At 29.3% G+C, this 12,316-nt stretch overlaps 1 protein-coding gene across 1 annotated transcript in view; it reads left to right on the top strand.

The window, feature by feature from the left end:
• Positions 1-12,316, top strand: part of LOC135951775 (uncharacterized) — an 88,397-nt gene that overhangs the window by 47,195 nt on the left and 28,886 nt on the right. The gene's annotated exons all lie outside the window — the stretch shown is intronic.

The raw sequence follows: 12,316 nt of genomic DNA, 5'->3' as shown, positions 1-12,316 counted from the left end.
GTCGCCAGCTCTCTGTGATGCCACCAACAGCAGTCGACAACAATAGCAACAACCATACTACACTGGCTATAATACGTAGTTAATTATTGTAAATAAATTTGAAAAATTAAAAATGCATATTGAATAGTTAAAATAATACTTAACACATAAATATTTACATAGTGAGAGAATCAGTCATTTTAAGGTATTAAATTAATGATTTAAAAATGCGGCATTTTTCCCAATTTTTAGCTTTTATTTTGAAACATTTCTACAATCTAAATTTATTCAAAGTATTGACCATTGTTAGCTAAGACTTTTTTCCATCTTTCTGGCTACATAAGGATTCCGAGCCCAAACAACTGCTCATCTTTTGAGGCCACGAACGAATCAAGCTAATTTCGGATACTCTGTTCTAAAGTGAAGCGTATTCCAAAGAGCGCTCGGCATCGATCGACGGGGCAAGGTCTGGACTATAAAAGGAGTGAGACAAAACTCCCCAACCACTGCTTTCTGAATAGTTTTTAAAAGGTATAGCAAAATGTGGCCTAGCGTTGTCATGATGGAATATTACGGTTTGATGTCTGGCCATATATCTGAGCGTTTTCGGCCAATGCTTGCTCTAAACAAATCAGTTGTATTGTTTTTTTGCTATTGTCAAATTGTTTATTGATACCGAATGTATATTTTCTATTAATTTTTTTTAGTTTTTGTATGCATATATTTAGGAAATATAATTGTTTTATTATAAGAGAAAAATCTGTCACGTACGGTATGTCACGTATGATATTAAATTTTATTTATTATAAAAGCATCCAAAGATTGTTTTTATTTAAATATGACGGATTGTAAAAGAAAATTAAATTAAAGAAAACATCACTCCTCTCACAATTCGAATATTTTCGCATATTTCAACATGTACCTCAATATGAGTTCCGTTTTATGTCACATACGATATACCCTTATTTCGCTCAATATTTTGGACAACAATATTTTGAAAGAACTTTTTATTATTTTAAAATATAGTATCCTTTGAATGGAACATAAAGATCAAATTATTTTTGCAAAATCTATTCCACTCTATAGGCGTATAAATGTCACGTACGATGATGTGGAATTGCCCATATAAGTTATTAAAAACAAAAATCGGGTTATAAAGATACGCCATCTATTGTAAATACAGCATTTATAAGTCATACTATTTATTATATTCTTCACCATGAGTGGCAAGGGTAAGGTAATTTCTAAATTTTTCATTTACGAATATATATACATTAGTATATATATTCTGGATCGTTATAGATAACGGAGTCGATATTTCCATGTCCTTCTGTATGTTGAAATCAACTTTTCGTAACTCCCAAATAACTTCATACATGGTTCAAACATCAATATATCGTCTCGGTTGCTATTTAAAATCGAGACAATCGGTCCACAAATGGCTGAGGAAAAAACCACGATTTTTGACCTATTTTTTATATAAATCTGGATTACTAAGTCATTAATATAGACAATATGGATGATAGAAATTTAAAAGTTCATTGCAACGATGTATATAAGGCCAAAGTAAGTCGGACCTACAATGGTTCAAAATCGGGAAAAATATATTTTAAACCGATTTTTTTGTCACCCAAAAAATTTTTTTTTTGTAATGCACTTTAGGAAGTAGTTATTTTAGCCACCAGAAGTAATCTATTGGAGAGTTGTAGGAAGAAGGTTTGTTTACAAGCAATCGTTTATTGGATTGTCTATGAGATGCATTTTTAACTGACTATTTAAGGTCAATTAGCTTCAGCTTGCACCCGTACATTAGAGTGTCCATTCGAATAAAATTTTTGGAAATGTTGAAACGGTACCCCGTTTTCCCATATTTTGGCGAATGAGCCCAATTTCCTTACTGTTTTTAATTTTAAGTAAAATCTGGTTAGAATATTATAGTCCAGGTAATTTTAAATATACTGCGAAAGTTTTACTAAAGTTGGAAAACGTAAAACCTTAAATCGTGAAGGTCAAATGTCAAATTTTTCAATATTTGAAATTTCTGTTGGAAAGATAGTGGAATGTTAAATATTTTTGGGCCGATTATGATGAAACTTAACAAAAAATTTAACACAAAGCCTAGAATTTACAAAAACAGCAGAAAAATTAAAATTAACCCTTTATAGCACTTGGGGTTAAAATGACCCCAAACTTCTAAAACCATAAAAAAAATTATGAGTTTAAAAGTTTGGGGTCATTTAAACCCCAAGTTCCATTAAGGGTTAATTTCCATTCGTGCGCTGTCATTATAAACCCTAGAGTTTATGTTATATTTTTCTTAAGATTCATCAAAATCCGCCCAAAAATAAATAACATTTCTATATCTTTAAATTAGAAATTCCAAATATTGAAAAATTTGATATTTGACCTTCACGATTTAAGGTTTAAAGTTTTCCAATTTTAGTAAAACTTTCAGGGTATATTTAGAATTATCTGGACTATAATATTCTGAATAGGTTTTACTTATAGTTAATAACAGTAAGGAAATAAAGCTCATTCGCCAAAAAATGGCCAAATAATTGGTTTTATTCGAAAATTTCAAAATTTAAACCGCAGATACGGAAAAACTATAAGAGATATTTTCATATTTTTTTCACATTTTTATTCCCTATTATAATCTCAATAAATCCCAATTAGATGATCAAAAAATTCTGAAATTAGTTTAACAAAATTTTTAAAAATTTGAAAATGGAGTTTTGAAATTGCCGTTAAAAAAATTGAGCTGAGCTTTTATTTTAATATTTCTCAAAATATGTTAAATTTGTTCCTACATTTCTTGTTGTTCTTGCTTGAGACATGTTAATGGCCTGGCAAATTTTTAATAACTTTAAAATTTTTTGACCAATTTCTTTTTTTTATGTCTTATTAGAACGGCAATTACGTACACATTTCTATTCTTTTAAATTAAATTGCAAAGAAATTATTTAATGGCAAAATTTTTACAAGAACTGAAAAAATTAATTTTTGCCCTTGTAAATGCATCTCAAAACTTGAGAGGGCTTGCGGCACGTCTTAACCCCAACCGATTTACCTAAAATTATTTCAGGATGATTTTTTTACTAATGTTCTCCAAACTGGGGGGGGGGGTGAGAATGGCCAAAATCCATCTTACGTTTATTAAGGGCCACCCTAACGTACATATGTAATTGGTTATGACATAACCTCTAATATTTATAGAATTGTTATTTTTAACTATATATCAATTTCTAATATTGTTAAATCACAATAAATATATTAAATTTTATGAAACTTATTTTGTTATGCTTAACCCTCCGTTACTCGCAACTGATCTAGTTGATACAGGCAAAATTTGTTTTATTGTAAATTTTTTTAAACACCCTAACCTATGTTTTAAGCTATTTTTTGATAAAAATATATTTAAACTGCAATTTCATTTTCACTATTCTTTTAAATACTTTCGGCCATATTCATAAAAATTTTAAACAGCATTTTAAGGCATTTTTAAGCAAAATTCCTTAAAATTGTATTCATAAACTTATTTTAGCTTAAAATACCTATTTCAAATGTTGTTTTAAATAAAGGAATTTTAAAATTGCTTCGACCGTATTTTAAACCTATTTTAAGGTATTCTTTTTACATTTTATCTTAAAAAAAGTAATTTTAAAGATAAATGTTTATAAATTTGCAATAATAGACGATAATATTGCAATTGCTAAATAATATTTGATTTTGTTAGATATTCCTCCGGCAGTGATTTTTGTAATTTACTATTAACCTGTAACGGAATGTAGTAATTAAATGTGTAAACATCGTGGAGGAAGGTCCACACAATCTAATATACTCACTCCGGCATTAAAATTAAGAGTTTTCTCATAGAAAATCATTAGATTCTGTTACAATTTAACAAAATGACAATAAAAATAAATTAATAAAACAAATCATAAAATAGTGATGTTTATTTAATCACAGAATATTCGTCATTCGAATACTTTTAATAATAATTGAAAAAAATATATAAAAATGTTTGTATATTAATACATTTAGGCTTAATATAAATAGGAACGGTTTTTATTCGCTGATTGTGTAAGTTTAACAACAAGTTTAATCTGTAATTTCAGATTTTATTTACTGAAAAATAAAATATTACGAGTACTTTATTATTTAATATTCGTTGTTTTGTTGCACTATGATTGAAGTGGAACATAAAAGTTATAGTGTTACCATCACAGAATTTAAAAAAATATTAAAATACTGTTTACTTGATTATGAATACGAATTTATAACAAAGCTATTTTAGGCCTAAAATGTGTTTTAACTAAATTGTATTTTAAACCTTAAATTTGATTTTTTTATGATTACGGGGGTTTGAATTTAATATTGTTTTTATGTTTTCGAAATAAAAAGTGAAGAGATTATTTTCAAACGCGCCTTTTTTTTGATATCAATTTGATACATAGCGACTAGTCTCGATTGAAAATCATTACGACCAACGGAGGGTTAAAGATTACCTTTTCTTCTTCTGACAATGCCTTTTGATTTCTCCACAATTTATGGAATTTAGGAACGAATAGTGGGATAAATACTAGTTATATATACGAAATAGTGGGATAAATGCTAGTTATAGATAAATCTATCTGAATTTTTAATGAAATAATTCCTTTAATTTTTGATAAAAACAATATATATATGTAGATATTTTATTTACGGTCTAGTTTGCAAACTCATGCATAGACAAAAAAATAGCATTATGAATAAATTTATATTTATTTTTTTATAAAAAGTGTATTGTTTGCAACTCATCAATAGATAAACATATTGTCATACATTAGCCCTCTCTACCTTTTCAACAATAATCAAAACAACATATGTATGTAGATAAATATTAACTGGTTAAAACATTTTAGTTGTAAATTTTGTTTATTTTTTTGATACCAGTTTTTAACTTACAAAATAAACAACAACTATTTATGTAAAGGGTCTTTCAATAAGGACTTCCGAACTTTGACAGTTTGTAGAGGCCATATTTTTATACCCTTCACCATGAGTGGCAAGGGTATATATAAGTTTTTCATTCGTTTGTAATTTCCACATTTTTCATTTGCGACCCCATAAAGTATATATATTCTGGATCGTTATAGATAGCGGAATCGATATAGCCATGTCCGTCTGTCCGTCTGTGTGTAGAAATCAACTTTCCGAAGCCCCCAAATAACTTACATACACGATTCATACATCAATATCTCCGAAATTCTTCCGGCTCGGTCGCTATTTAAAATCGAGAAAATCGGTCCACAAATGACTGAGATATAAGGAAAAAACTAGGACAACATCGATATTTGACCTATATCTGGATTACTAAGTCATTATATAGACAATATGGATATCTAATGATAGATATTTCAAAGACCTTTGCAACGACGTATATTTTTCATCAAACATTTTTTTTGTCATAAATTCTTTTTCCAAAAAAAAATAATTAAAGAAATTTAAAAAAAAAAAGTTTTTGAGAAAAAACTTTTTAAAAAAAATTAAAAAACTATTTGGAAAAAAAAAATTTTTTTTAAAAAATTTTAAAACATTAAAAAAAATTGATTTTGTTTAAATAAAAATATTAAAAAAAAAATATTTTGAAGTATAATTTGGTGAAGGGTAAATAAAATTCGGCACAGCCAAATATAGCTCTCTTACTTGTTGAAGCTACATCTGTCAAATTGGCTGCCTCGAATCGCATTTGACCGATCTTATATTCCATAAATAATGTCATCGATTGCCTTTCAAACGAATAAAAAATCTCGATGATTTCTCACACCCACTTTGTTTTATTTAAATTCAAAGATAGGAAGCGGTTAATGAAAGACCCTTTTATATAAAACGTTTTTCAGAAAATGCATTTGAATATTAATCTCTTGTACGAGTATTTTTAAACCAGTTTTGAAAAATAAAATTGTTTACATTTTTGTTTTTAATATTCTTTATATTGTACAATATGTTGCATGAAAATACATAATTATCAGTAGATAGACCGATAGATACTTTTTCATAAGAGTATAAACTGAAATTTATAGCAGAGCAATAGAGCAGAACATATTAAATTTAGATGTTTTTTAGAAAAAGTACCAAAAGTACCAAAAGTTTAATTTAAGAAAGTACTAAACCGAAATGTTTTGAATTTTATTATTGCATATTTTCTTACAATAACAACAAATCTTAACAAACCATTGTTCATTTTTTTAAGTACATTTAATTTTGAACCCATTTTAAACAAGATTAATTCATTCACAACCAGTTTAAACCTAACTCAACAAGTTCATTCTCACATATAAATAAGAAAATCGTGCAATTTCATCAGTTTAGCCCTCGAGATTCTAGGGGGAAAAATTTAAATAAAATTAACAAATGATTGTGCTAAACTTTATCATTAATTAGCATACTTGGATGAAAAGTATCAAGTGCTAAATATTTGCCAAACACCATCATCACTCTGATAATTATCGGCGTTTAATAATTCACATAAATATTGAATACAATGATTTAAACAAATACCAGCATCAAAGGAAAGATTTGAAACGTATTTTATGTGTTTTTAAAATGACTAAAATTAATAACTAAATTGCTGAACTCTCTTTGTCATTACAAAATATCCTAATTTATGGAAATAACATAAATTTTTATTAAGCCGCTACCTGTCTCATTGTGTTTACACTCTAGGAGCTGTCATAAAGATTTTGGAATGGTTCATTTTACCTATGTAAGTAGTAACCGGTCATAAACTATTACAATAGTAAATTTGTGTATTTTTATTTGTCAAAATAAACAGATTTTCTTATAGATATTGGAAAACACATTAAATATACATACATACATATGTATGTCCAATAAAAACATTTATAAATATTTGAACATTAATGATCATTAGCTGGGTTTTTGCTTTATCTTCAAGATTTTAGTTACTAAATTACTCTTACCCACTCAACTAAAATTAGTTATGGAAACTAATGGTTAAGGTATCCTGCAAAAACTTGCTAATGACGTGCAATTACTGAACAATAAACTTTTCAATGGCTACTTCATACCATCTGCATTACTTAGAAGTAGTTTGGTAATGGCTGACATATGATCAGGTATATATGTAATTACTTGTTTAAGAAATTCAGAATTAATTCTCAATAAAATTCATTCAATCTCTCAAGATTATTTTTTTGTTAATTCTAATCTAATTTTAAATTGATTTAAATTATTTTTCCTTCATTCAATTTATTTTTTAATCTTTTAGAAAATAAATGAAGCATAATTTTCAATAGATTTCACAGTAATTACTTATTTAAGTAACTATTTGTAAGCATATAACCTATTTATGTCGAAATTTGTAGACATTTGTGGTAAGTAAAGGGTTTTCTAATAGGGACTTCCAAATTGGCCAGACCGTCACCGTTAATCATCGTCCCATTGGTCGATGATTACCAATTTCTTTTTGCCTGAGTTGAATTATATGGACACCAACGACAAGTGGTTTCAACAGCTCATGTAAGATTGGACATTCTGCTCGAGTGATTTGAGGGCATGGTCACCTCACGTGGAGTTGATGTGAACTGGCCATCGAAATCGTGCGATTTGACTCTGTTAGAATTTGTCTTGTGGGGTTTTCTTAAGTCGCAGGTCTATGCGAATAAGCCACAAACAACAGCGGCTCTAAAAGCCAATATAACCCATACAATCGCTCAGATTCAGCTTGATTTATGCGCCAGAGTCATGTAAAATTTCACATTTTGGATGGGCACCACCCAACGAAGCCTTTCAGTTGAATAAAAATGTCAATGATCTCACACAAACTTTATTTTATTTAACTTTAAAGATAGGAAACGCTAATAAAACGTTCTTTTTTGTCTACAATGATATAATGAGTTGTAATGGCAATGCATTAGTTAGGTACGAGGGCGGTGAATGAAACACAGGTTTTTGGATAAAAAATCATTTTATTTCTCCAATTTTTTTTATTCCTTCCAAAAAATGAGATTTGCCGAGGTCATCAAAATAGATATTTGATGACCGATTCACTCCCCAAAAATCCACTGCTTTGACTGCTGTTTAGTCTCTGGTGAGTTGTGGTGGATCCACGTTTCGTCCGCGGTAACGAAACGGCGCAATAACTCCTCCATATTGCGGTTGATCAACGCTAAACACTCCTCCGAAGTTGTCACACGATTGCACAAACGAAATCGATTGTGAGCAAACGAGAAATTCAGTAAACTTTATTATCATTGAAATTGATGGTGCAGAGTTTCCATAGTATTTATCAAGCTTAGCCTTGGTTTGATGTTTTTTTCCGGAAAAAATAATGCTTAATGATTACACGAAATTTAGCTTGTTCAAATTTTGATAGGAGTCAACTGGCAGATGGCTGTTGACAGGAGCAGTGTTTTCCTTTGATTTAAGAGGCGGAAAATTCAAAAAGTCACGGAGTTATTGAACCGCTCTTGTAGTTTTCAATGCAGTGACCTGAGAAGAAAATACTGATATTAAATTTAAAAATGAAACCCATTTTAAAATTCCCTTCATAAAATTATGACTAAGCAATAGTCCCCAGATATCTGCCATATAGTTAACCTAGCAATAGAAATCGTGAGTAATTTTCTCTTTTAACGACTTCCAAAGTTCGAATTATTACACTCTCTCTCACTTTAATGTGAGTCTTAATGAAATAAAATTAATTATTGTGAATTTAAATTTTACACTTTAAATTATATTTTGATTATAGTAATTAGTTAATACTGTATTGAAATAGTTTTTCAAGTAACTAACTTTTTAATCAACTTAGTGTAATTAGCAATTTCTTGGTAACTTTAATAAAATATTAACAGCATTTGTATTAATTTATAATTTTAAAAATGTAATTACTCGAAGTACAAAATAAAAACGTGATGTTTCTATTAAAATTTTTAAATATTTATAACAAATTAAACAAGATAGCAGCAGTAATTAAAACTATTAAATACATAAATATTTAACTATTACAATTACAATAAGTTACCTTAGGGCAGAACAGGAATTTGGTCAAGCGACATTGTCATATATAATACTATTGTATGATCGTTATTGAATAGTTTATAGTCCCAAATATTTCAGACTTTAAGAATTCCTGGGAATTAATTAAAATATATCTTCATTCCGGTGAATTTTCTAAAACTTAATTGGTTAAAAACTAGTTTTTCGAATAAGATGTTTTTTACCGTCGCGAAACTGATGGAAAATTGCTCTTTTCCATCACTTTTTACACTATTTCATAGATTAGCTCTCTTAGCCCCATGGTTATCGTTTTTCGTACGATATACTTCCAATTAATATAATTTTTGTATGAGAACTGTCTGCATATCGTCGCGATAAAAAATCACCAGAGATTGACGTTGTTATGTGTTTTTGTCCAATTGTACCGTGTTTTGTTTATATGTATTTTTAGAATGAGCTTAACAAGTGTAGTTGTGTTTCGTGGATCAGCACTTTTGCATGGCAAAGCGTTACAAAAAGTTGTAAGTGGGAAGTTATTAACCAAAGTGTGCAGATTCGAAAAAATCAAAATTTAAAAATTATATTTTTATTGGAAACGTCAAAATGTCAGCCAGATCGGTTATATGGCAGCTATATGAAATAGTGCTCCAAATCATATGAAACTTTGTACGTCATCTTAGAAACATACAAATCAAATTTCACTTCAATAGCTTTTCACTGAAATAGTGCCCGAAATCATATGAAACTTCGTAGGTCATCTTAGGAACATAAAAAATTAATACAAATCAAATTTCACTTCAATAGCTTGATAAACAAAAAAGTTGGGGCAAATCGGCCAGATCGGCTATATAGCAGCTACATGAAATAGTGCCCCAAATCATATGAAACTTGGCAGGTCTTCTTGGGAGTATAAAAATGTATACAAACCAAATTTCAATTCAATTGCTTTTAAATTAGAATTTATGCCATAAAAAACGTAAAAAAACCAGTGTGCAGCGTTCGGGTGGTAAAAATCCGCGCGAATCTGACAAAATGAGATTTATTTTTAAGATATACGATTTTGCAAAAATTCATCACCCAATAGCAGAAGTTTTAGCAAAGAAAAATAAATTCGAATGTACACTAGAATCAGACAAAAGCATTTCAAAGAATTAAAAAGTTGCTGACTACAGCCGCCGTATTAAAAAATCCAAAATTTTCCAAAAAGTTCTTGTGTAACCTGGTATAGAATCACCAATTGCATTTATGTCCCGAAAACTTAAGTTATCGCAAAGGAATTATGAATGTTCAGCTGATTGAAGCAATAGAGGAATTTAGGTGTTACTTTGAGACAGATCATAGCAGTCTAGTGGGGCTTCAAATGAAGCAACATAATTAGATAGGTAGACTTTTATATTACAATCTTATAAAAAGGCAAGGTTGAGTTAATAATTCCAGAGTTCGATTAGATTCGACAAATTTTTTTTGATGCAGGTCTTAAAAAGTAGTTTTAAAAACGAAGAAAAGTTTCCGGACATTAAATACATTTACATTAGAACTATTTACGCTACAAGAGATGTCTTTTTTCCATCTTTCTGGCAACATATGGATTCCGAGCCAAAAGAACTGCTCATCTTTAGAGGCCATGAACGAATCAAGCCAATATTGGATACTGTGTTTTGAAGTAAAGCGTATTATAGAGAGAGAGTTCTGCATCGATCCAAGCAAATAGTAGTCGGACGAGGCAAGGTCTGGACTATTAGGCGGGTGAGGCAAAACTTCACAACCACTTTATTCTAAATATTTTTTAACAGGTATTGCATAGTGTTGTCATGATGGAATATTAAGGTTTTATGTTGGTCGCATATTTTGGTTGTTTTTCGGCAAATGATCGCTTTAAAGGAATCAGTTGCGATCGTCACAAGTTCCCTGTGATGGTCTGGTCAGTTTTCAGCAGCTTTTAATAGATAGGACTCTTTTTGTATCACCAAATACAGAGTATTACCTTAGCGCCATGAATATTTGGCTTTGGTGTTGATTCGGCTGGTCACGTACGATCTTTTACGCTTCGGGTTATTGTAAAGCATACATATTTCATCACAATTAATGATTCGGTGCAAAAATGATTTACTTTTATAGCGTTCAAGCATCATTAGGGACATGCCAAATCGTCTTTCAAGGTCTCTCGGCTTTAATTGAATTTTTTAGATGAATTTTGCTACTCGCAAACGTTTTTAAATTACTGCTTGAGTAGCTCCCGATGAATTTACAAGCTCTCGTTGAGTTTTAGGACAATCCTTGTGGAGTAATACCTCCAATTCGTGATCTTCAAACTTTTTTGGCTGGCTTGGACGATCTTTGTCTTCCGTGTCAAAATCACCACTTCTGAACCGAACAAACCATCTCTCGAACTTTGAAACCGATAGAACACATTCATCATAAGCTTCGTTGAGGCATAGATTTGCTTCAGCGGCACTTTTTTTCAAGTTAAAGAAGTAAAGCAAAACTTCCCGCATCTGACGCTTTTTTGGCACAAAATTTTACATTTTCGAGGCAAAAAAATTATGTTGTTTATACTATAATTTTCAATAAGTAAGAGAGAATAAGTGACAAATATGTACCCTTCAAAATTCCATATAATTTATTTAAAACAAAAACCGCGTTGTAAAGATACGCCATCTATTGTAAATCCCAATATTAAATCATTTTGGTTTTCGATTTATTTAAATTTAAGTTAACTTTTCCATTGACTCTCGTTATAAAAATCTGTGCAAATAAAATTGTTTAAGTACTTTAGCCATAACTCAAAGTCACTGCTACCAAAAATATACTATATTACAAGTGTGATAAATCGATTACTTGATTAAATAGTATAAAAAAAAGATTGATATTATCTGGTTTTAACCAACATTAGCTGGTAAAAAGTCATCAATTTTAAAACGATTGCAACAGAAGATAAAAGCGGTCGAAACAGGCTAGAACAAATTAAATAATTAAATTTAATTAAATAATATTTTAATAAGGAAAGACCAAAAAAATGGGTCAATGTGCTGGTTATTGATATAAATTTTAAGTGTGTTTTATAAATATTTTAATATGTTTCTTAAAAGAATATTAAGTTTTGTTTTTAATAAACAAAAATTTTAAAAACACCAGTTTTTTCACAATTTTTTTTTATTAGGTTTTTCAAAATCTCTGTTACAACAAACAATTTTGTTTGATTTTCAATTAAATTCTGCTGCAGCTAAAGCAACAATTCTTATCACACACAAAATTTAATTTCATTTACAAAAAATAAAATAGAAAATATAATTTTGTTGTTGTTTTTATATTTTAAACTCATTTAGTGCACTAT

The sequence above is a fragment of the Calliphora vicina genome, chromosome 2 (assembly GCF_958450345.1).
Source record: "Calliphora vicina chromosome 2, idCalVici1.1, whole genome shotgun sequence".
In the NCBI taxonomy this organism is placed as follows: domain Eukaryota; kingdom Metazoa; phylum Arthropoda; class Insecta; order Diptera; family Calliphoridae; genus Calliphora; species Calliphora vicina.
The sequence above is the reverse complement of the archived record's forward strand: the minus strand, read 5'-3'. Positions and strand labels throughout refer to the sequence as shown.